This window comes from Bos indicus, chromosome 28 (assembly GCF_029378745.1).
Source record: "Bos indicus isolate NIAB-ARS_2022 breed Sahiwal x Tharparkar chromosome 28, NIAB-ARS_B.indTharparkar_mat_pri_1.0, whole genome shotgun sequence".
In the NCBI taxonomy this organism is placed as follows: Eukaryota; Metazoa; Chordata; class Mammalia; order Artiodactyla; family Bovidae; genus Bos; species Bos indicus.
Genome location: NC_091787.1, coordinates 18,861,242 through 18,885,246, shown reverse-complemented (window position 1 = coordinate 18,885,246; position 24,005 = coordinate 18,861,242). Strand labels below are relative to the sequence as shown.

At 42.8% G+C, this 24,005-nt stretch overlaps 1 long non-coding RNA gene across 3 annotated transcripts in view; it reads left to right on the top strand.

Moving 5' to 3' along the window:
- The first annotated feature begins 6,154 nt into the window (after nt 1–6,154).
- LOC139180413 (uncharacterized) overlaps nt 6,155–24,005 on the top strand; it is a 63,654-nt gene continuing 45,803 nt past the window's right edge. For all 3 annotated transcript variants that reach the window (XR_011564665.1, XR_011564667.1, XR_011564666.1), the window contains exon 1: nt 6,155–24,005. This exon is cut by the window's right edge. This is a non-coding gene — a long non-coding RNA (uncharacterized lncRNA).

Below are 24,005 nucleotides of genomic sequence, written 5' to 3'. Positions count from 1 at the left end.
ATCATCTTTTGGAGCAGTTTTATTAATTTCACTTCTCTGTGGTTACCACATGTTTGGGGAAGACAATTGATTTCACAGATCTGCGTGGGAGGCTGAAGATTTGGCTCTGAGGCAGCAGAGAAAACGTACAGCAAGAACAGGCTCACTAATTGACACACAGCAAAGATGTTCTTTAAGGAAACTTCTTTCAGTGCCTGCTTTTTTAAATTTAAATTTTTAATTTTTAAGTTAATTGTATTTTTTTTGAGGGAGACTATTTTTTTCCCCTCTACCCATTCATCTTCCTCCCCTTAACCTCCTTCCCCAATATTTCCATGTAAGAAATTAAGAGGAAACCTGAACCAAGCGTTAAGTCATCATTTTGAATCCAAAGGCACTGCCAATGACGACTAACATGTCCAAGGCCAGCGCTTCAACAGAAATAATCTCTCACTGTCTGGGATGGTATTGCCGCTTCTGCTTCTAGTTTGAAACTGTCAGTTGAGATGTCTTTGGTATGAGCAGGGTCTCAGCAAGGTAAGGAGAAGCAGGTGGTTCAGGTCGGCCCCATGAGCCGTTGTATTGGGGACAGGTATGCCCACAGGTATGGAGGTCACTGTTACATTTTTAAGGGAGAGAGACAATTAGAGCTTTTGAGATGTCAGCTTGAATGAGTGCATCATCCAGAAGGAATCAGTTCTGATTCTAAATAAATAATAGGCCAAGCTGAAAAAAAAAAAATCTCAATCGTTAGATCTGTGGGTGGTGGTGGGTGAGTAGCTGCTGTTTTAGAACTTTAAATGTGGGTTCCTTGGCATTAGCTTTATTTAAAATACAGTGGTAGCTCTTCCACGCCCTCTGAAAAGTTAATAGCCCACCTTAAAGGAGATGGTAGTCCTGCAGTGTTTCTATGTTACTAATTATACTGCACTTGTGGGAGGAGTACATGGCGCTTCAGGGAACCCACAAAAGACAGAGTTCCTCCCAAAACAACTTCCACAATGACTTGAGACAGATAAGGTGATGACTTGATCCGCAGAAGATTGGGGGCCTGATGTGACATAGACGGGAGTAGGCTTGGGAATGTATGTCCTTGCCCAAACACTCAAGAAATCCATCAAATGGTCACTCGTGCTGCTGAAAGCCAGCTGCGTTCACCTTGTCGCTTTTTGTTCTTTCCTTTGGTCTCTCCTCTACTCCTCTATTCAAAGCAATCAGGTCCTAAATGAGCTGAGAGGGCTTGTCCCACCATCAAAGTTCTGCCCCAGAGTTTCAGTTAGCATGAAAATGAGTAACATGTCTGAGCTAGTCATGTATGTGGATCCTGAAGAACTGTCTCTGAAGATATGGGAAGGGAAGGAAGCGTCTGAGAAGATTGGTGTGGGTGGGAGGCCGTTCCAAGTTCAGACGATGACAAGAAAACTGCTATGGGGCTCATCTAGAGGTTCCTGAGGTGTGAGGAATTGAATCCCGGCTCTTGTTTCTAACCCTCTCTGTGACCTTGGCTGAGCTCTAAACTCTCCCCAGAAAAAATGGGAGTTATATCATATCAGGCTGCCAAAGAAGAGTATTATTCCAAATGCTAAAGCCTTGCATTAAAAAAAAAAAAAAGTGAGACCAAGGGAAGGAAGGAAAAAGGGGGCTGTGAGTGGAGAGGAAGTGACACGTTTCATGAAATCGGAGCTTTTCAAGGTTGGTTTGGGCACAGTTTCAAGAGGAAGTGCCGGTTATTAAGACAAACAATTGCTAATCTAATCTCTATCAGGAGACATATTTAAGTTCAAGCACACATTTTTTTTTTTTCTTTTTGACTCTTCTGGATTTTTGATTTTCAATTGAATGCTGTAATAGGAGTATAAATTTGATGGAAGAAAAACAATTTAAGGAAGAACTATTTCTGATGTCTGCTACGTGTATGAAGTTGAAGAAATTCATTTGATTAGCAATCTAGAAGAATGTAATATTTTGGACTTCTGCCTAAAGCTCCCCTTCCTAGTTAACTAGTTAATCTTCATTTAACTAGAACTTCCTCCTCTGAAGGCTTCCTGTGCCCCTCTTCTGGCCAGGCTCTCCTCCTTCGGGCTCTGCGGCTCCTCAGGCACACTTACATCTGAACACATCACACTAAGCCAGAATGGCCTGGTTACTTGTCTTTCTACTAAACTGGCTTCTTGAAGACTGAAGATACCTGGCCTGCATTAGATGCTTAATAAACTTTACGTCAGTGTTGAATGTAGATGGAAAAGAGAGAAATAAGGATTATCCCTGTATTGGTTTTGTATTGCTGTGTAATAATTACCACAAGCTATGTAATAAATTACCTCAAACTTAGTGGCTTAAAACAACTCGCATTTACCATGTTAGTTTCCATGGGTCAGGAGTCTGGGCACAGCCTAGTGGAGTCCTATACTCAGGGTCTCAGCAGGCTGCAGTCAGGTGTTGACCTGGGCTGTGGTCTCCCCTGGGGGCTGTTGAAAGAATTCATTTTCTTATGGTTGTACTGGCAGCGACAGGAGCAGAGGGGAGGTGATCCTTGCTTCTCGCTGGCTATTGGCTGGAAGCCACCCTTGAGTCTAGAGGCCACCAGCAGCTCACACAATGGATGTTTGCTTTTTCAAGGCTTTCAGGAGAATCTCGGTCACTGTAGTTGGCTGAAACAGATTTCACATAACATAATGTAATCAAGTGAGTGACACCTCATCACCTTTGTTAGATTTCTATTTGTTTAAAGCAATTCCTAGGTCTCGCCACACTCAGAGGGATGGGATTATACAAGGGCCTAAGCCAATGGAGGTCACTTTTGGTTAGGAGGGTCTGCCTCAGTCTCTGCATAATCCATTCCACTGTCATGAGCACTTTTACTCCACCAAAAGCCTTTGTTGAGGCTGCAGGAAAGTAGTTTATTTCTAGCCTGTGCTTCATTATCTAAATCAGTTTTTATATTTTGTGGTTATAAGCATAGCAATCTGGTATTTCTCAAGTCATGTGTTGTGTAAAAGTCCTCATGTTAATTATTCAGCTAGTAGTTCTCATCTCCAGTCCACCCTGGCTTCTTGTTATATCAAGGGGCAGGAGGAGGGAAGAGGAGACTTGCTGCTTCCTATCTGTTGGTGTCAGCATCCACCCAGCATTGGCAGTTGATTCTGGTCCAGCCTCTCCCAGAACTTCCAAAGCCAGCCTCAATGTACCCATCAGAGAGCAGCACTAGGTGGGCAGTACTCTCTCCATGGAGGTCTAAGCTCCAGCTCTGTGGGACCTTCTTCCAAGCTTGCAGGTTTTAATAACCGTGTTTGCTTCTCTTTGTTCTCCTTAGTGGCAGTGTCAATGTCTGCAGTTATTCCTTGGCATTAGCTTAATATTTTCATTTTGATTTCCTCTAACACCTATTTAACCAAAGCCCTGCATTATATTTTCTTTGTTAAAATACCTAATATGGTTTATATTCCTCACTGACCCTGACTGATACAGCACTTTAATTTTCAATGAAGTTACCAAGAAATTGTAGGGTCTTACTTAATAACTGCTATTGAAATTTTATACACCAAAGTAACTGGCATTTAGCAAACAGATGAAATTCATCTTCTGGTTTCCAAGTTGATGCTTTTAGAATGCTGGGTCCATAGTTGACTTTGCCAGTCTATTTAAGGCTTCCTGGCTAAGTAGTAATAGATATAAATAAGCTCTCAGGGGGTGATTCATTCATTTACTCCCCAAATTACAGTGAATCATGACTAGAGAGACTCCAGCCCCTGAGAAGCCCAAACTTAGAAATCAGCAAAGCTATTTGTGTGAAGTTATGGACCATACTCGGATATCCCCATTTCGCAGATGTGGAAACTGAAAGGTTGATTTTCATCCAAGGTCTCTTGCTGGTAGAAGCCTTAGAATCAGGCACTCTTAGTTATAGATATCGTATCACCTAGGCCCTGAACTAGTTTCTCTTCCCTTGTTGCCTAACTTTTTAAATGGGATCTACACCCAAGTTCAAAATCTTTGAGTCACTGAAAGATGACTCCCCCATCTCCTTCTCCCTTAAATTAGGCCTGCTGATCTTCCTCCAAAATGTTTCTCCCATCTGTCCCCTACATTTGTTTGCTACAGTGGGTGAGTTTGTTTAGGCCCTCACTATTTCTTGCTCAGGCTATTAAAATAGCCTTCTGATTGGGCTCTCTGTTGTTGTCCATTTGGTACACTGCTCTTGGAAAAATGTGTCTCAAATATAACTCAGAGAATATTACTCCTTTCCTCAAGAACTATTGGTGGCTCCCAATTGCCTATAGGGTAACATTCAAATATCTCAGCTGGGAAGATACAGCTTTCTTCAGAATTTGATCTCAGATATGTTCCTAGCCTTACCTCCTGTACCTTCATGCCAGCCATGCCTGTTAGGTATCCTTGATGCCAGCCACGCCTGTACTCCTGATGAATCTGTCTTTCCTCCTGCTAAAGCTGGCACACCTTCTTATCATGAACTCCTCTTGCCCAGCCCCATCTCCTCTCCCTGAAATCCCACCCAGTGCCTAAGAGTCAACTCAACTTCCACCTCTTCTGTCCACCTTTCTTGTTTATCTGAGTTGAATGATCTCTTCTTCCGCTTTCTGAAATGACTGGGTAAGGCACGGATGGATAAGGATGAGAGCTGCAGAGTAGGACAGCTGGCACTGATGATGACCTATCCTGTCCTATGACAATGTGTATACTATGCTCTTTATTCACATCATCTCATTTAATCCTCATAAATTCATTTGAGATATGAACTTTCTGTTTTACAGATGAGAAAGCTGACTTCATGAGGTGACAGAAATTGCTCAATATCATGGAGCTCATTTTCTATCTTATATAAATTACTTGTGTATCCTCTTTTCTTTCCTCTGAATGGGTAGCTCACTGAGAGCAAGGAGCATTCCTTGTTCAGCTATGATCCAGGCTTATGGTGGGTAATAAATCACCAATTTGCTGAAAAGTCTCAGAATTCACATATTTTGCACCAGATTGTTTTGCTTTATTCTGTGGTGGATTTTATTTGATTGGTTATATAGCAAGTATATTTGGGCTTCCCAGGTGGGTGCTAGTGGTGGAGAACCCACCTTCACCAACGCAGGAGGCATAAGAGATGTAGGTTTGATCCCTGGGTTCGGACGATCCCCAGAGGAGGGCATGGCAACCCACTCCAGTATTCTTGCCTGGAGAATCCCATGAAGAGAGGAGTCTGGCAGGCTTCAGTCCATAAGGTCACAAAGAGTCAAACACAACTGAAGTGACTTAGCACAACAACAACACATCAAGCATATGCCTGTGTTCTATGTAATGTAAATGGGGGGAAGGTTGACAGGGAGGAAGGAGTATTTCTAAAAAGACTAGCATAAATTGGTTCCTGGATTCCTTCTGTTATAGTTTGAGAGATGATCTTAGCTTGACAGTGGTTCCTGAAGTTTTTGCTTTAAAGAGTTACACTTGAATTCAAGAGCACTATGAATTTGTAAAGAAACTGCAGTGAGTATTCATCATGCAAAGACTCCTGAAGGTCTGCTAATGATCACTTTGTTTTCTACGTTTGAAGTTTTGTATATTGGCATATTCTTTTTTAAGAGCAGGGCATTGCCCAGTACACAATGAGGGAGGCCTCTTTGGAAATTTTAATGCAGCCAGAGTTTGGGTGGGAATTATTCAAAAACTACTCAAATGACGTATTAAACAAAAAGTCAGGAGCATAGATTCAAGGTCATGAGCTAGAGCCTTGAGGTCAGAAGGAGCTTGGTTCCATTGGAAATAATAAGATTGACCTTTTAAGAGAGCAGCTTTGTGGAGATGGCCATGTAGATAACACCTCAGGATTCAGTGCAGAGGGACACATTTTTGGTAAATGCATTCAGTTGCCTTTTGCTCTGATTTCAGAGCTGCAAGAGCTGTGGGAAAATGCTGCTCCCGGATTTGAGATGGCTTTCAAAGAACCAAGGGCTCCTTATGCAGCCCCACTTCCGGGTGGCCATTTCGTATTCTTGTGAGGGGCCCAGGGAACAGAGATGGAAGTGTCTGAGATGCGGGGGAGGAGGGAGGAAGTTCAGGAAAGAGTCCAGGATAACCAGACTGCTTGTCAAACAAGTGGAGGAGGTGGGGAGTTTTGGCTGGGGGGGGAGGGGGGGGTGGGGGGGCTGGTGTTTAAGGGCCAGGGGAACAGCTATTCACCATTTATCTTTTTTTTTTCCCCTGAGTACCTTGTCTAGGAGCCATTCCTGTGATCCTTGATGAGGGATGGTCACTATAATGAAATCCGCCCCTTTGTGCTTAAAGGCACCACAAATGGCCTGTCCCTAGGTGGGGACCTGAGTTTGAAGGATTTCCTACTCTGAGAATGAAGTCCTATTGCTGTCTCTCCACTTCCCTGGCTTTGGTCAGAGTTGTTCTGGGTCATAGATATGGCAGAGATAACTGCATTTCTTAAGCACCTTTGCACCAGTCATTGTCCCCTTCTGTAATTGGGCACAGACATGTCCACAAATAAATAACATGATAGGGTGTTAAGTGTAATGATGAACAAGAGCAGTGACCACAAAAGGAGGGTGAGGTTACCTTCTGGGGCAGTGACTAGGAGAGTGGATAGGGAGGGTTTCAATCAAGGAGTTTTGAAAGACCAATATTTCATAGACATATAGATGGGGGCAAGGATTCTGCAAGGAGAGAACCGTAACTGTGAAGTCACAGATACTTGAAATACACAGCACATTGGAGGCATTGTTAAGAAGTGTGGCACTGATGGAGAGCAGAGTGTGAAGCAGGAGTGGTGGGAGCCAAATCAGAAATGACCCCATAGGCCACGCAAGCCAGCTTGGACATATCTGCAGGGTTGGCAAACTGCGGCCCATGGGCTCAATCCAGTCTACTACTTGTTTTTGAAAAATGAAATTTTAATGGAATACAGCCAAACTCACTCATGATGTATCATATATGGCTGCTTTTTACACTACAACAGCAGAGTTGAGTAGTTATAATACAAACTACATATGGCCTATAAACCCTCAAATGGTTATTCTTTCTTTGCAGAGAAAGTTTGGTGACGCCTGGCTAAAAGTCATGGTGGAAACACTGAAGGGCTTTAAGTAATAGTATAAACATATGTCTGCTGGAGAAAGATCTCATGGAGTAGGAGGGAGGCTAGAGTTGTTGGAGAAGAAAGGTAGGAACCTATATCAATAGACTTTTAGTCATGCAATTAACCTTTAATGAGGGCTCACTCAATAAAGGTCAACACTCCAGCAGGCTGGGAACTCAGTGATGAATACACAGTCCACTCCTCACAACCCCTGTAAATCAGACAAGAGAAGAAAAGGATCTGGACCACGGCTGTAGAAGTGAGAATGGATAAGAGAGGTTTAGAGAGATGGAGTTGGAGATTCAGGGCACCAGATTTGGGGCAGGTGTTGATGGTGCCCTTCTCTGAACTGGGAATACTCCAAGAGTAGTAGGTTTGCTTCCACTTAGCTCCTCCCTGGCCCCCTTGAACTAACTGCCTTTGCCCTGTTAGATAACACTGTTAGGAGCTTTCTAAAGACATAGATGTTTTGACTGGATTCAGTTTTATCTGATACTGATACCTGAACAAGAACTAAGTTAATAGAGTATACACCATCCTAATTCATTTTCATCCAGAAAAGAGCCAAGCCTTACATAAATCTGGAGGAAAAGATCCCCCAAAGGTTCATGGGAAACCAATGCTACAGCTACTTCCCCAAGCCAGTGGGTAGAAGGGACTGACTTCACCATGCTGGTACACTCAGTAACGGATTGGTTTCCCGGAATATACTAGGTGCTCAACAAGTGTGCATTGGATGAAAATCTGAGGTAGAATCACTTAGGGTCCTGGCAAAAATAGATGGTATGCTCAAGGGCTTCACAGTCTGTTTAGTAGAGGGTCTGTTACAGAGGTGAGGGCCAGTGAGTGGAAGCACTGGGGATGGTGACGCAACCAGATACTAGCAGTGGTGGAAATGTCTCCTCTTCTCTTCTCAACCTGAGGGAGGGGAAAGGTGTCACTAAGCCCAGTGTGAGTCGGAATCACAAAAGAGCAGGGGCTGAGCTAGGGCTATGAGGAATAGCCCTAGGGCCAAGCAGCCTAGTGTGGAGGGAGGACGGCAGGAGGGGCAAATGGGAAAGTACAGGCACCAGCCCCTAACGCCTTCCCTCTGACCTGCTGGCATTTCCATTGACTTACCCTCATCAGGAGCCTTAGAGCAGGGAAGCCAGGACTCACAGTGGGTAGTGGCCATCCTTTCAAGTACACAGAGCTAGGAAAAGAGGAGCCTCTTTTTGATTTCTTTTAGTTTTGCAGAACTTGGATCTCATCACACTTGTACTACTGAATTACTAGTGGCAATATTGAAGTACCTGCATAGGCATATCATTATCTAGCTAAATAGATATTCATTGGTTATATATTCCTGCTAGTAGCTCTGACATTCCTAACAAGTGCTAGGTGCTTTACTGTGAGTCACGGACAAAGATGGCTAGAGATTCCTCAGAGACAAAGCCATATGTGAGCATTTTTGTACAGAAAGCTCTCTGCATAATCCAGTAGCATAGATTACTGGAAGTGGAATCCTGTGCCAAGGGGAATTCACAGTTCACATTCTGATAGACAAATCTGCTTTCTAAAAAGGCCAATGTACACTCCAAAAAGGCTCTCAAGTATTTGAGTTTGTCCATTTCACCACACCGTCTTTCTCCCTGGTCTCTGGTGAGGTTAAGCATCTTTCCATATGTTGACCAGTCCTTTGTAATTTTTTGGTGTGAAACATAGTGGTTTACAGCTAGTGTTGGAAGCCAAGAGTGCTTTGTGAATTCAGACCCTGTCTTTGCTGTTTATCTGCTGTGTGACCCTAGATAAGTTATTTCCCTCCATTCCTCATTTGTGAATTGGGGAAATGAGGCTATCTACCCTTTGGGGTTTTGGAGATTGGTAAGTGCTTAGACCTCTGGAGAAGGGCATGGAAACCTACTCCAGTATTCTTCCCTGGAGAACCCCATGGACAGAGGAGCCTGGCAGCTACATGTCCAAAGGATCACAGAGTCAGACACGACTGAAGTGACTTAGCCCACATGCACCCAAGTGCTTAGACACACCTAACGTATAATGAGTATAGTGAGTTTGATGTAAAAATTAGCTATCATATTTGCCTACATCATTTGTCCACTTTTCTCTCCCATTGTTATTGACAAGTGATTAGGGCTGAGGGCCATCGGACAGAAGGAGGCCCATTTCTGCGGCTCCTGTTCTGTTTCTGAGATGGTCTGCTGTCCCAATAACATGACCCTGCACTGACATGGTAACATTATTTCCTACCTGGATCACAGACAAGGGCGCATTTTGAGCAGGGAATATGAGTGCCTTGGTTCTCCCCGTGTCTTTGGGGTCCTGAGCTGTCAGAATTTGACCCGAGGTTCTCCCATGGTCCATTTTGCCCCAGGGAGGGGCAACCAACTCCTGTGTATGCACTGCTCTGGGCAAGCCTCTAGGCCTTTTGAGCTGGGCCAGCCTTTTCTCAGGCAGCCACCAGGTGGAACTGCTCGGCTCTGGGCCTGTGGTAGGCCAGGTGCTCTGCGTGCTCACTTGCAGCGGTGGCTGTGGGCTGTGGTTGTGGCTGCCTGAGCTATTGCTACTGTTGGGGAGATCACACGCCCACAAGGGGAATGCCTCAAGTTGCTGAAAATATATATATATGTATTTGAAGGAGAAAGAGAAGAGCTGCTTCCTTTGTAGGCCAGCCTCACAGTTATGCAACTTTGACTGTACGTTTTCTGAATATCCATGCAAGTGAAGGTCACCTTCAGAAAAACTGAGATTCTTCTATCATAGTCACAGGAAAATTCAAGGGTATAAGCAGGTTTTAGATGTTACTCAGAGATGAATGTGTGTATAGAGTCCTACAGGGAGACGGAGGCTAACACAGGCAATGCAGGAAGTCCCTGTCATACCACCAGTATACCCATGAGTGCCAGCACCTGCTGCACTCTCCTTATTGATGCCACTTACATGCCAGGAATTACCTGATGTGTCTGGTCTCCTTCTCATAGTCATAGAGCAAGGAAGATATTATCCCAATTTCAATGATGAGAAAATTAGAGTTCAGAAAGTTTAACTGTCCTGAGCAAGATTTGTAAGCCAGAACATGGCAAAGTCACATTTTGAAAACAGATCTTTCTGATATTATCAAAGTTTGTTCTTTTTCCACCTCCCAATGCATAGAGTTAGAAGGGACACTACAGTTTATAATTTCTCTGTGCCCAAGATCACAAAATTAGTTACTGGCAACATTAGAACTAATATCTATCTCCCAGTCAAGTATGTTTTCTAGCAGATGAGTTTGTTCCATAAAAGTCTTAGCTAAAAAAACTGCTAGATGAATAAGCAACACATGAATAAATCAAGAGTCAGCTAGGGAAGTAGACAGTGGTTATAGGTTGTGGATTGGTTCTGCCACTTCCTAGCTGTGTGGGCAAGTTACACAAGCCTCAGTTTGTCATCTGTAAAATGGCAATAATGTAACACTGGCGTAAAAATACTGAAAATGAGTTAATATAAGCCAAATGGTATGTAGTAGGTAGTTAAATTATCTGTCCCTAGAAGAATGATTTTGAAATAGTGTTGGATCCAAGACTTCTTTTCTAACTCAGTTTAGCTTGAAAGTGAGATTTGGAAAGGCAGGACTGTTTGTTGAAACTGGAAGTTACGTAATGTTTAGTTAAGAGCTCAGGCTGTAGAATCAAGACTATGCATTCAAGTATCAGCTCCATCACTGGATAGCTTTGTGACCTCGGGCAAGTCACTAATCTATCTGTGCCTCAATCACTCGCCTGTGATTGAGAGTAATCATATTTATCTCATTAGGGCTGTGCATGGATTACATGAGACAATGCAGGAAAAGTATGAGCGTGGTGTATTGACACAGTAGATTCTCAGCAAATGATAGTCATCATTTTAAAAATTAGGAAACCTAGAGTCTGAGAGTGGAACTTATATTATACAATAATAATAAATACAAAAGCAGAAAGATCTGCTCTGTGGATTCAGGGTACATTTCTAAAATAGAAATTTACTATCCTGTCTATACACAACTTGATTTTGGGGGGAAGCTATAATACCGATTGATGCAATTTGGCCAATCATTTAACAAACAGGCTGAACTGCCTTTACACACTAGTGATAGAAATGAGAATTTTTACTACTTTTCGAGAGAACAATCGGAGAAGGCAATGGCACCCCACTCCAGTACTCTTGCCTGGAAAATCCATGGAGAGAGGAGCCTGGTAGGCTGCAGTCCATTGGGTCGCTAAGAGTCAGGAATGACTGAACGACTTCACTTTCACTTTTCACTTTCATGCATTGGAGAAGGAAATGGCAACCCACTCCAGTGTTCTTGCCTGGAGAATCCCAGGGACGGGGAAGCCTGGTGGGCTGCTATCTCTGGGGTCGCACAGAGTCGGACATGACTGAAGCGACTTAGCAGCAGCAGCAGCAGCAGCAGCAGAGAACAATTGAGCAATATATGAAAAATCTTAAGAATGTGTATGCTATTTGATCCATGGTTTAGCTTTACTTAAGTAAACAGTCAAGGATGTCCACAAAGATTCACTCAGTTTATTTACTCAAAAAATATTTATTAACTGCTTACTATATGTCCTTACTAGGCTCTGGAGATAGCATAGAGGAAAATGGAGTGTCAACACAACTTTCATGAAACTAATAATCTAAAAGGGAAGATCACTGTGAGACAAAAAATTACATAACAAATTAATTAACCATAAGTATGTTAAATATAATGGCAGAACTGTGTAGGGACTGTGTCAACAAACAACCAAGAGGCCTGATCCAGCCTGGGCAGTCTAGGAAAGCTTCCTGGATGAAGGTACATTTTGGCTGAGACCTGAGAGACAGCATGCTTGAAGGAGCACTTCAAGCAGATGAAGAATCATATGACAAGGCTGTGATCCCTCCAACTGCCATGTGGCAAAGGATTTGGAGGACAGTGAGAGGAGCCTGGTTGGAAAGCTTCAACCACACATATGTCCATCATACAATTATTTATAAGAATGAATAGCTGAAAAACAAAAACAAAACACTAAATGTCTAACAATAAAGAACTAATTAAATAAGTTATGATGCAACTATTCAAAGCAATAAAATAGCTGTGCATAGCCCCCTGTGGCATAGAAGAAATGTGTGATATATTGTATCATGAATAAAATTTACACAACTGTAACGGGCTTCCCTGGGGGCTCAATGGTAAAGAATCTGCCTGCCAACGCTGGAGACTTGGGTTCCATCCCTGAGTTGGGAATATCCCCTGGAGGAGGAAATGGCAACTCACTCCAGTATTCTTGCCTGGGAAATCTCATGGACAGAGGAGCCTGGTGAGCTACTGTCTATGTGCAAAAAGTCGGACATGACTTAGCGACTAAACAACAAAAGCACTGTACAATCCTGTTTTTACTGAAGAAAGATAGTATGAATAGGCATAGAGAAATGTGGGAGACCATTTGCTAAACTGTTAACAGTAGTTGTCTCTGGATGGTGGTATAATAGGATTTTTCATTTTCTTCTCTTTTGTTCATACTTTACAGTGACCACACAAACAGACAGTATGACTGTTACTTTTTAACAAGAAACATTGTTTTTTTAAAGGTTATACTAGGTTGGAAGTTTAATATAGTAGTGAAGTGTAGGGACCTCCAGAAATGTCAGATTCGGTTTTGACTCCCCCCACCTCAATACTTCGACCTCCGGTATATTTCTGTGAGCCAAGCTTGTTTCTCTGCAAAGTACATTGTGATACTTATGAGGATTAAATAGCATAAGGCCGAGAAAGTGCTTAATACAGAGTCTGCTGCTGCTGCTAAGTCACTTCAGTCGTGTCCGACTCTGTGTGACCCCATAGACGGCAGCCCACCAGGCTCCCCCGTCCCTGGGATTCTCCAGGCAAGAACACTGGAGTGGGTTGCCATTGCCTTCTACAAATACAGAGTCTAGCCCATTAGTAAAAGCTCAACAGTGTTAGCTAGTAGTATTGAAAAGATATACAACCAACATCTACAAACATTCACTCCCAGAAGAACTTCTTTAGGATGCTTGGTTTTACATTTAGGACAGTGTCAGGGGAAGAGGGTCACAATCTACAATCGTGATTGCTCACATTGTACCTGCTTGGATATAGCAGGGAGGGGTGAGGGACAGCACCCAGAAACAGAGTGGGTGGAGCCAACAGAAGGTTTCCATGGAAAACCATGAGACTTGCAGATTCTCTCCACAGCCCACCCCCAATTGCTCTCCTCCCCTCTCTCCACCTCCTACCCTTTCCTCTCACTTTTCTCCCACCACCTCTTTCCTATTATCTCTGCTGAACTGTAAATTCTTTGGGGCCCTTGTACAGGTTAAATGTCAGCTCCTCACAGCCAGTACCTACTGCTGTGTAGGTACCTCCCCTTTGTCTGTTATCAGCTGCATGACCTGTTAGAGAGGCCCTCCACTGAGTGTGATATTAAATAGGAGTGGTAGTGGTGGTGGGGAACAGATAGATGCAAGAGGTATATCAGGAAAAATAAAAAATCAGTAAAGGATGGAGAGAGGACAAACTTTGGAGTCAGACAGACCTGAGTAAATCCCAGTTCTATATTTTTTTTTATTTAAAAAATTTTTGTTTACTTTTAGCTCTACTTTCTATTTCAGGCAAATTCTTTAACTCCTCTAAGCCTTTCTTTCTTTCCTCATTTAAAAATGGAGATACTATTGCCTACCTCCTTGCTTGTCCTTTATTGTGCCCATCTTTGCATGAAATGTTTCCTCGATATCTCTGATTTTCTTGAAGAGATCTCTAGTCTTTCCCATTCTATTGTTTTCCTCTTATTTCTTTGCATTGATCACTGAGGAAGGATTTCTTATCTCTCCTTGCTATTCTTTGGAACTCTGCATTCAAATGGGTATATCTTTCTTTTTCTCCTTTGCCTTTCACTTCTCTTCATTTTACAGCTATTTGTAAGGCCTCCTCAGACAACCATTTTGCCTTTTTGCCTTTCTTTTTCTTGGGGATGGTCTTGATCCCTGTCTCCTGTACAATGTCAAGAACCTCCGTCCATAGTTCTTCAGGCTATCTATCAGACCTAATCCCTTGAATCTATTTCTCACTGCCACAGTATAATCATAAGGAATTTGATTTAGGTCATACCTGAATGGTCTAGTGGTTTTCCCTACTTTCTTCAACTTCAGTCAGAATTTGGCAATAAGGAGTTCATGATCTGAGCCACAGTCAGCTCCCGATCTTGTTTTTGCTGACTATATAGAGGTTCTTCATCTTTGGCTGCAAAGAATATAATCAATCTGATTTCGGTGTTGACCATCTGGTGATGTCCATGTGTAGAGTCTTGTCTTGTGTTGTTGGAAGAGGATGTTTGCAATAACCAGTGTGTTCTCTTGGCAAAACTCTATTAGTATTTGCCCTGCTTCATTCTGTACTTCAAGGCAAAATTTGTCTGTTACTTCAGGTATTTCTTGACTTCCTACTTGTGCATTCCAGTCTCCTATAATGAAAAGGACATCTTTTTTGGGTGTTAGTTCTAGAAGGTCTTGTAGGTCTTCATAGAACCGTTCAACTTCAGCTTCTTCAGCATTACTGATCGGGGCATAGACTTGGATTACTGTAATATTGAATGGTTTGCCTTGGAAATGAACAGAGATAATTCTGTCATTTTTGAGATTGCATCCAAATACTGCATTTTGGACTCTTTTGTCAACTATGATGGCTTCTCCATTTCTTCAAAGGGATTCTTGCCCGCAGTAGTAGATATAATGGTCATCTGAGTTAAATTCCCCCATTCCAGTTCATTTTAGTTCACTGATTCCTAAAATGTTGACGTTCACTCTCACCATCTCTTGTTTGACCACTTCCAATTTGCTTTGATTCATGGACCTAACATTCCAGGTTCCTATGCTATATTTCTCTTTCCAGCATTGGGCTTTACTTCCATCACCAGTCCCATCCACAGCTGGCTGTTGTTTTTGCTTTGGCTCCGTCTCTTCATTCTTCCTTGTGTTATTTCTCCACTCTTCTCCAGTAGCATATTGGGCACCTACTAATCTGGGGAGTTCATCTTTCAGTGTCCTATCTTTTTGCCTTTTCATGCTGTTCTTGGGGTTCTCAAAGCAAGAATAGTGAAATGGTTTGCCATTGCTTTCTCCAGTGGACCACATTTTGTCAGATCTCTCCACCATGACCCGCCCACCTTGGGTAGCCCTATATGGCATGGCTCATAGTTTCATTGAGTTAGACAAGGCTGTGGTCTGTGTGATCAGATTGGTTAGTTTTCTGTGATTGTGGTTTTCAGTCTATCTGCCTCTGATGGAGAAGGATAAGAGGCTTATGGAAGCTTCCTGATGGGATAGACTGAGGGGGAAACCAGGTCTTGTCCATGGGTGGAGCCATGCTCAGTAAATCTTTAATCAAGTTTTCTGTTGATGGGTGGAGTTGTGTTCCTTCCCTGTTATTTACCAATGGAACATTTCACACAAAGATGGGCACAATAAAGGACAGAAATGTATGGACCTACAGAAGCAAAAGATATTAAGAAGAGGTGGCAAGAGTACACAGAAGAACTATACAAAAAAGATCTTCATGACCCAGATAATCACGATGGTGTGCTCACTCACCTAGAGCCAGACCTCCTGGAGTGTGAAATCAAGTGGGCCTCAGGAAGCATCACTATGAACAAAGCTGGTGGAGGTGATGGAATTCCAGTGGAGCTATGTCAAATCCTAAAAGAAGATGCTTTTAAAGTGCTGCACTCAATACGCCAGCAAATTTGGAAAATTCAGCAGTGGCCACAGGACAGGAAAAAGTCAGTCTTCATTCCAATCCCAAAGAAAGGCAATGCCAAAGAATGCTCAAACTACCACACAACTGCACTCATCTCACATGCTAGTAAAGTAATGCTCAAAATTTTTCAAGCCAGGCTACAATGGTATGTGAACCATGAACTTTCAGATGTTCAAGCTGGTTTTCGAAAAGGCAGAGGAACCAGAGATCAAATTGCTAAAATTCACTGGATCATAGAAAAAGCAAGAGAGTTCCAGAAAAATATCTATTTCTACTTTATTGACTATGCCAAAGCCTTTGACTGTGTGGATCACAATCAACTGTGGAAAATTCTGAAAGAGATGGGAATACCAGACCACCTGACCTGCCTCTTGAGAAACCTATATGCAGGTCAGGAAGTAACAGTTAGCACTGGACATGGAACAACAGACTGATTCCAAATAGGAAAAGGAGTACCTCAAGGCTGTATCTTGTCACCTTGCTTATTTAACTTCTGTGCAGAGTACATCATGCGAAATGCCACGCTGGATGAAGCACAAGGTGGAATCAAGATTGCCGGGAGAAATATCAATAACAGATATGCAGATGACACCACCCTTATGGCAGAAAGTGAAGAAGAACTAAAAAGCCTCTTGATGAAGGTGAAAGGGGTGAGTGAAAAAGTTGGCTTAAAGCTCAACATTCAGAAAACTAAAATAGTGGCATCTGGGCCCATCACTTCATGGGAAATAGATGGGGAAACAGTGGAAACAGTGACAGGCTTAATTTTGGGGGGGCTCCAAAATAAAAATCACTGAAGATGCTGACTGCAGTCTTGAAATTAAAAGATGCTTACTCCACGGAAGAAAGGTTATGACCAACCTAGACAGCATATTTTAATATACTTTTTAAAGCAGAGACATTACTTTGCCAACAAAGGTCTGTCTAGTCAAAGCTATGGTTTTTCCAGTTGTCATGTACAGATGTGAGAGTTGGACTATAAAGAAAGCTGAGCACTGGAGAACTGATGCTTTTGAACTGTGGTGTTGGAGAAGACTCTTGAGGGTCCCTTGGATTGCAAGGAGATCCAAGCAGTCCATCTAAAGGAAATCAGTCCTGAATATTCATTGGAAGGATTGATGCTGAAGCTGAAACTCCAAAACTCCACCTGATGCGAAGAACTGACTAATTTGAAAAGAACCTGATGCTGGGAAAGGTTGAAGGCGGGAGGAAAAGGGGATGACAGAGGATGAGATGGTTGGATGGCATCACCGACTCAATGGACGTGAGTTTGAATGAACTCCGGGAGTTGGTGATGGACAGGGAGGCCTGGCATGCTGCAGTCCATGGGGTTGCAAGAGTCGGACATGACTGAGCGACTGAACTGAACTAAACTGAACCTGCTTGCATATTGTGAGGATTAAATGAGGCAAGATGTGAAAGAAAATACCCAGTGTGGTGCCTGCCATCCTGTTTGGATTAGTTTTCTTTCCTTCTCTCCAGGCTTTTGCAAGTGGGGTTGATGGCGGAATGGTGTTGTCCTTCAGAAAATCAGGGAAGCAGAACACCAGCTTGTTTTGTTGGTAAAGATGAATTTGACTTTGGGCGTGTTGACTTTGAGATGCTGTTGAGACAGTCAGTTGAAAATGTCCATCTGGTAACTGAAATGAGGGATAACAGAAATTACTGAACCATCTTCATGGCTTGTGTCCATCGTTGTAGGTGTAGATAGGAGATGAGAGCTGTGAAGGAGAGCACAGGGAGGAAAAAATGAAAAACAGCATTCAGAGTTCAAAACTGTGGAGAGAGCAGCTTCAAAGTTGATACAGGGTGATGAATGGATGAAGCTGGGTGAAGGTCAGAATCACCAGAATTAGGTCAAGAAACTAAAACCTACACTTGTTTTGTCACAAGGAAAAAAAAAATCCTTGAGATCCTTCAACATAATCTACCTGCCAGAGTCAATGTAAATTCTGCCCTCTCTGAACATCCCTGGCACATTCCCCTCTCTGCGCTGTTACTCACTATCCAGGAAGCTCTACCAAGATGGTAACAGTCCTTCCAGGCCCAGTACAAGTCTTACTTTTGTGAATACTTTCTCCCATCTCCAGCCCACCAAAATCTACCTCTCCTGCCTCTAAACTCCTAAAGCATTTATTGACTACTGCTTTTTTTAATCATTTATTGTTTATGTCCAGGATGGGAAGTGGATTTCATCCCACATTCCAGTACTGGTCAATTCCCAGTGGCTGCTCAGAGAAGAAATCTAAGACATTTTCCAGATCCAATGGGAAGAAGCCATGGTTGATATGCATGTCTGTCAAGAACTCTGGAGTGGAAATGCGGCCCATGTGCTGGATATTTGCTGGCCACAATAAATGACTCTCTTAGTTTGAGTTCCCCCAAAGAAGGTGGTTAGACAAAGGTTTGGGTGCAGGGAATTTGTTTGGGAAATGAATCCTAAAACCACAGATGACACAATGCAGAAGATGAGACAAAGAGGGAGAGAAGGAAAATGTGGGTTACCACTGGAGTATTCTACTTCTGAGGACTCTCCAGAAAACTGTTGTCTGCCTTAGCACCCTCCCCTGGAGTATGGGAGCCTGGGCATTGATCTACCCACTCTCACCCACTGTTGACTGACGGTTGCCCCCAGGGGTGCCAGAGCAAAACCTCAGGCAGAAAACAAGTGCAATTCAAACACCTGAGTGAGAAGTTGACAGAATGTGATAAAGGGTCTCTCCCAGGTGAAGCCAAGCGAAGATAGGCTGAGCATCCACAGGTCTGCTCCAATGGCCTGGTCACCCTGCTTTCCTAGTGCTTTTCTTCTAATTCTGTTAGCTGCTTGAAGGCAGAGTCCCAGGAAAAACTTATGCACAATGCCTAAGACCTAAAAAATATTCAGTCAGTATAAAGTCAATTATTGTTGATTAGCCTGTGAAGAGAGAAAAGGGAGGACAATTAGATTCATCATTTGCAGTTTCTTGTTTAAAGCCCAAGATTGTGCAGATTGAATCACCTCCTGTGAAATCCAGCTATTTGGCCAAAGCAGCATGCTAATCTAGATCATTTTCATCACACAGACACCACTCAGAAGTCCAGAAAACCAGACAGCACGCTCCCATGAAAACACTGGGCTCAAAGAAAATATGGGGGATGATTTAATGAAGGCACTTAGAGACTGCACTGTCCTGCAGATGGGGCAGGATGAATGGTCCTGGGAGGCCTCTGAAAGGGCATCCTTGAGATGGAGACCTGGGTCATCTGATCACAAAATATGTATACCTTTTATATTTTAAAACTATCCTTTGAAGTCAAAAGCACCTCCTCTTTCAACTTGCTTGGATAAGTGCCAACTAAACAAAATAAAACTGCTTTAAAAGATGTGCACCCCTCTAGTAACCTGTACCAGAATTTCATTTCTATGAACTGAATTATGTCGCTACAAAATTTATATGCTGAAGCCCTAAACGCCAATGTGACTATGTTTGGAGATAAACGAAGTGTGTGTGTGTGTGTGCATGCATGATCAGTTGCTAAGTCGTATCCAACTCTTTGCAACCCAAGAACTATAACCCACCAGTCTCCTCTATCCATGGGATTTTCAGCAAGAATACTGGAGTGGGTTACTATGTCCCTCTCCAGGGGTCTTCCCAACCCAGGGATCAAGCCTGTGTCTCCTGCATTGGCAGGCAGATTCTTTACCACTGAGCCACTTGGGAAGCCCTCTATAAGGAAGTAACTAAGGCTAAATGAGGCCATAAGAGAGGGGCCCTGATCTGATAGATTAGTGTCCTTAAAAGAACAGACAACTGCTGGTGCTCTCTGTCTCTCTCTGCCTCTCTTTTTCTTTGTGTCTCTGCCTCTTTCTTTCTCCCTCTCTATCTCTGTCTCTCTTCCCCTTCTGCTTCCTTCATCCCCAACAGTAGGGACATAGCAAGAAGCCAGCTACCTACAAGCCAGAAAGATATCCTTTACCAGAAACTGAATTGGCTGGCACATTGATACTGGATTTTCTACCTTTCAAAACTCTAAGAGAAAAACAGTTTCTGATGTTTAAGTGACCCAGATTGTGGCATTTTGTTGTGGTAGCCCAACTGACTAATATAACCACTCTAGTCCCTTTCCTAATGGTTCATACTGAAGTCCCAAAAAAGTGCTACCAAAAAGAGTCTCATCTGAAACTCTCACTACAATTTCCATCACAGCCTTGCAAGGGAAACTGGCCAGGAATTTTTATGTGCATCCCAGAATCAGAGAAGTGAGGTTCCCTAGGATTTAGCCCAATGCTCAGTCACAGTAGAAGCTCAATAAATATTTGGTGGACGTAACCTTGAAGCATTCTATGTGTAAGATCAAGTAGCTGACTCTTCTCCCAGGGCTCATTATTCTCTTCAACACTGCATTTTCTCCAATGTCACACAGTTGAAAGAACTAAGAAATGGCTTCTCAAAGCTACCTGAAGTTGTAATTTGAGTTCAAAACCCTAGCTGAGTGAGCTTGGGCCAGTTAAATTATAAGTTTGGGTCCCCAAAGAAAGCTTCAGATCTAAGTAGTTTATTTGGGAGGTGCAGGAAACACCTATATGGTGGTGGGAGGCCAACAGGGAAAGGAAGACAGTTGTTCAGTTTGTGTTATCAAGCAGGTTGCCACTGTGGGCCACTGGAGTTAATCCCCTTGCAGAACTCCAGGGATCAGGGTAGAACACATGCCTCAGAATTAAATCCCCACCCTGCTACCAAGGGAGCCGCAGAGAATTTGTACACCAGCTCCTGCCAGTTACTAGCTGACGGCTGCTCCTCGTGGATATTTATCCCCCAACTCATCTGGCATGCCAGAACACAGCAGACTCCAGAGGAGAGTAGAAGCTCTCAGGTCAAATTTTGGCGTTTGGAGGTTGAGTTGGTAGATGCTGAGATGGTGAGGACCAAGGAGACATGGGTGGGGCACAGACAGTGTCTGCCATCTGGAAAAGAAAGACAAATACCCGAATACCCAGTCCATTCGATGAGTTGATATTTGTGGTGCACTTGGAACACTGGGTGGTATACAAATGCTCTGACTGTAGCAGATTGTATTTTCCATACACAGACACAGAAATTTTCTGGTCCCATATGCTTTTCAAGAAGCTTGCTATTCCCTCTTAAGGGCTGGAGTCTACTTCCCCTTCCCTTGGACTTTACGACTGCCTTGATGAAGGCAATGCTGCAGAAATGAAGGGGGTGTTTTATGACTGCCTTGATGAGCACAGTGCTGCAGAAGTGAAGCTTCTGGCTTCCAAGGCTATGTCATATGGGTCTGCCTGTTACTCTATCTCTGTCTGTCTCTTTTTGTATATGAATATGTACACACACACACACCTTGGGAGCCTCACCCTGAAGCTACCACTCTGGAGAGATCACATTAAGAGACGACATAGGAACAGAGAGAAATAGCCAAGGAGCCTCAGCTATTGGAGTTGTTCCAGATCAGGTGCCTTTTGGGTGAGCAAAGAAGGCTTTGAGATTATCTCAGCCACAGTTGTCTTACAGCCACAGTCACAGGAGAGACATTGAGCCAGATATGCCCAATTAAGCTGGACCTGAATTTCTAATCCACAGAAACCATGAGAGGAAATAAACAGTCATTGTTGTTTTAAGACACTAAATTTTGAGATAAATTTTATGTAGCCATAGTAACTAGAACAGTGATTGATAAACAATCTCACCTCTTCTACTCACAATTCCTCCTAAGATATGAAAGGAAACCTTCATATTATGGATATCAGATTCTAGCAGATGGTTTTTAGCACAAGTTCATGTTTTTCCAGAAGTCAGATTTTCACAATGTTGATATGGTAAAGTTTTATGTTAAAGTTGATGTGTGCAAAGTTAGGTTTAGTCCTGGGCTGGACATTGTGGTGACTCCTCAGTACCCACTTTCCTTGTATCCCATCCAGGAGCAGCTTGGTTGTTTGATCATTCACCTCTGACTTGAGAAGTAAGCTATAATGATCTAAACCTTCAGGAAATCCCAGACCTCTTGCCAGTGATTGGACCACATATGTCAAGCATAAGACAGTCAACACTTGGCTTTCCCCTACAATCGGTTAGGGATGGTATCATCAACAATATGTGTAGTACTTTTGCTGGGGATTCTCCAACGTAGAAGCATTCTTCTTCTGGAGAGTAGTGGGTTTATATTGCAAACCTTTGCAATCATTTTGCTAGCGTGAAGGAAACCATCCTGAGGATGGAATCAGTACACAGAAGAGGCAAGATTGAAAGAATCACATAGTCTAGAGCCTTGGTCAAACCATATGGAAAGCCCAGACTACAGCTGCATTTTCAGGTATGGGAGCCAAGAAGTCGCCTTTATTGTTTAAACCACTTTGGTATGGATTTTCTCTTGCTGGTGCTTTAGTCACAAAAGAGTGTCTGACTCTTGTGACCCTATGGACTATATCTTGCCAGGTTCCTCTGTCCATGGGATTTCCCAAGCAGAAATACTGGAGTGGGTTACCATTTCTTTCTGCAGGGGATCTTCCTGACCCAAGTATCAAACCTGAGTTTCCTGCATTGCAGGTGGTCTCCTGCATTTCAGGCAGATTCTTTACCACTGAGCCACCAAGGAAGCCACGGATTTTTCTCTTACTTATAACCAAAAGTGTCCTAATTAATTTAGGTCTCAACATCTCAGACTTTAGTGACTAATGTCACTAGAACTCTTCTCAAGAGGTGGAAGAGAGAAGCAATATTTAATCTATACAACATTTCCTAACATTTTCTTTGGATATATTTCTATAAAACCTTGAGTTTTGCCAAGAAAATAGCCAGCATTTTCCTGGCTTCATCTTGAGTGTAAAAGTGTGTACACATTCTGATAGTACTAGGGAAGGCTCTGCCCCCAGCCTCTCTCCTAGTTTCTGGTGGCCTCAGAAATTCCTTGACTTGCAGATAGCCATTTTCTCCCTGTATTTTCATATCATTTTCTCTCTCTGGGTGTTTGTCTTTGTTTCCAGATTTCCCACTTTAAAAGGACACTGGCCATACTGAATTAAGGCCCATTCTGATGACCTCATTATAAACTTGATTGACTCTGTATGGACCTGATTTCTAAATGAGGTCACATTCTGAAGCACTGGGCATTAGAACATCAACATATCTTTATTAGGGGACCCAGGCCATTCCATAACAGTGTGGGTAGAGGGAGTTGCTTGAGAGGGTATATGTGAAAATGACAAGACAGCAAACATAGGAAAGTTAACAAAAACACTCTATCAAACACAGTTTTGGAGTCATTCCTATGTAAGAAGGCCTTATTTTAATTTGTAGGAAAATGGAAAGCACAGGGTTCTTGACAGAAGACATGTTTCTTGGCTGAGACACGGTGATGAGTTGAAAGAATCAGAGCCAGGTTCCTGAAACACAGAGTCTGTGTTGCCTTTATTTTTTTTCTGGCCTAGATGTTTCCATTACAACAATCTCTGTTTTGTTAGGTCATTTTTTTGAGGGAATACACACAAAGCTTTGACTTATATTATTCTCACTGCATCCAACTGAATGAAATTTATGAAGCTTTTTGCACAGTGTGTTCATTGTTTGGATTGGGATAATTGAAGTGTCAGGAATATTTGCTTATTGAAAACAACTCCAGAAGGCCCTGATATGCAACCAGGCCAGGGCCACAAGGCATGCCATACTGGGGACAGCTATGTCCTGATGCCTTTCATGGCAGGAGCATCTTCCCAGGTAAATTAATTTCACACCTTGGGAGGACCACTGGATTAGGATTCAGAGGGCTTTGTTTCTGATAGGAGCATCACAGTTCACTCACCCTGTGACTGTAACTTTGAATAAATCATCTAATTTCTCTGGGCTTCAGAGTTAAATAGACTTGAAGAACATGGTCTTATCTACTTCACAGGGATACTGTGTGGCTCAAAAGGGATAACCTATGTGAAAACATTTTATGAAGCAGAAAATGTACAAATGTGTATTATTAATGATAAAAGTAATTATTTCTACTTCTGCTCAGCAGATAATATTTAATTAAGCAACTATAATGGGCAAAAATGTTCTAATGATTCTCCATTTTCTCCCCAAGAGCTGTCTTCTACCCTTTTCTGTTCTGCTCTGTGTTCTGGGAGATTGAATGCTACAGGTTGCATTAACTAGACCTTCCTTATCTTGTGGCTTTGGTTTGAGTTTG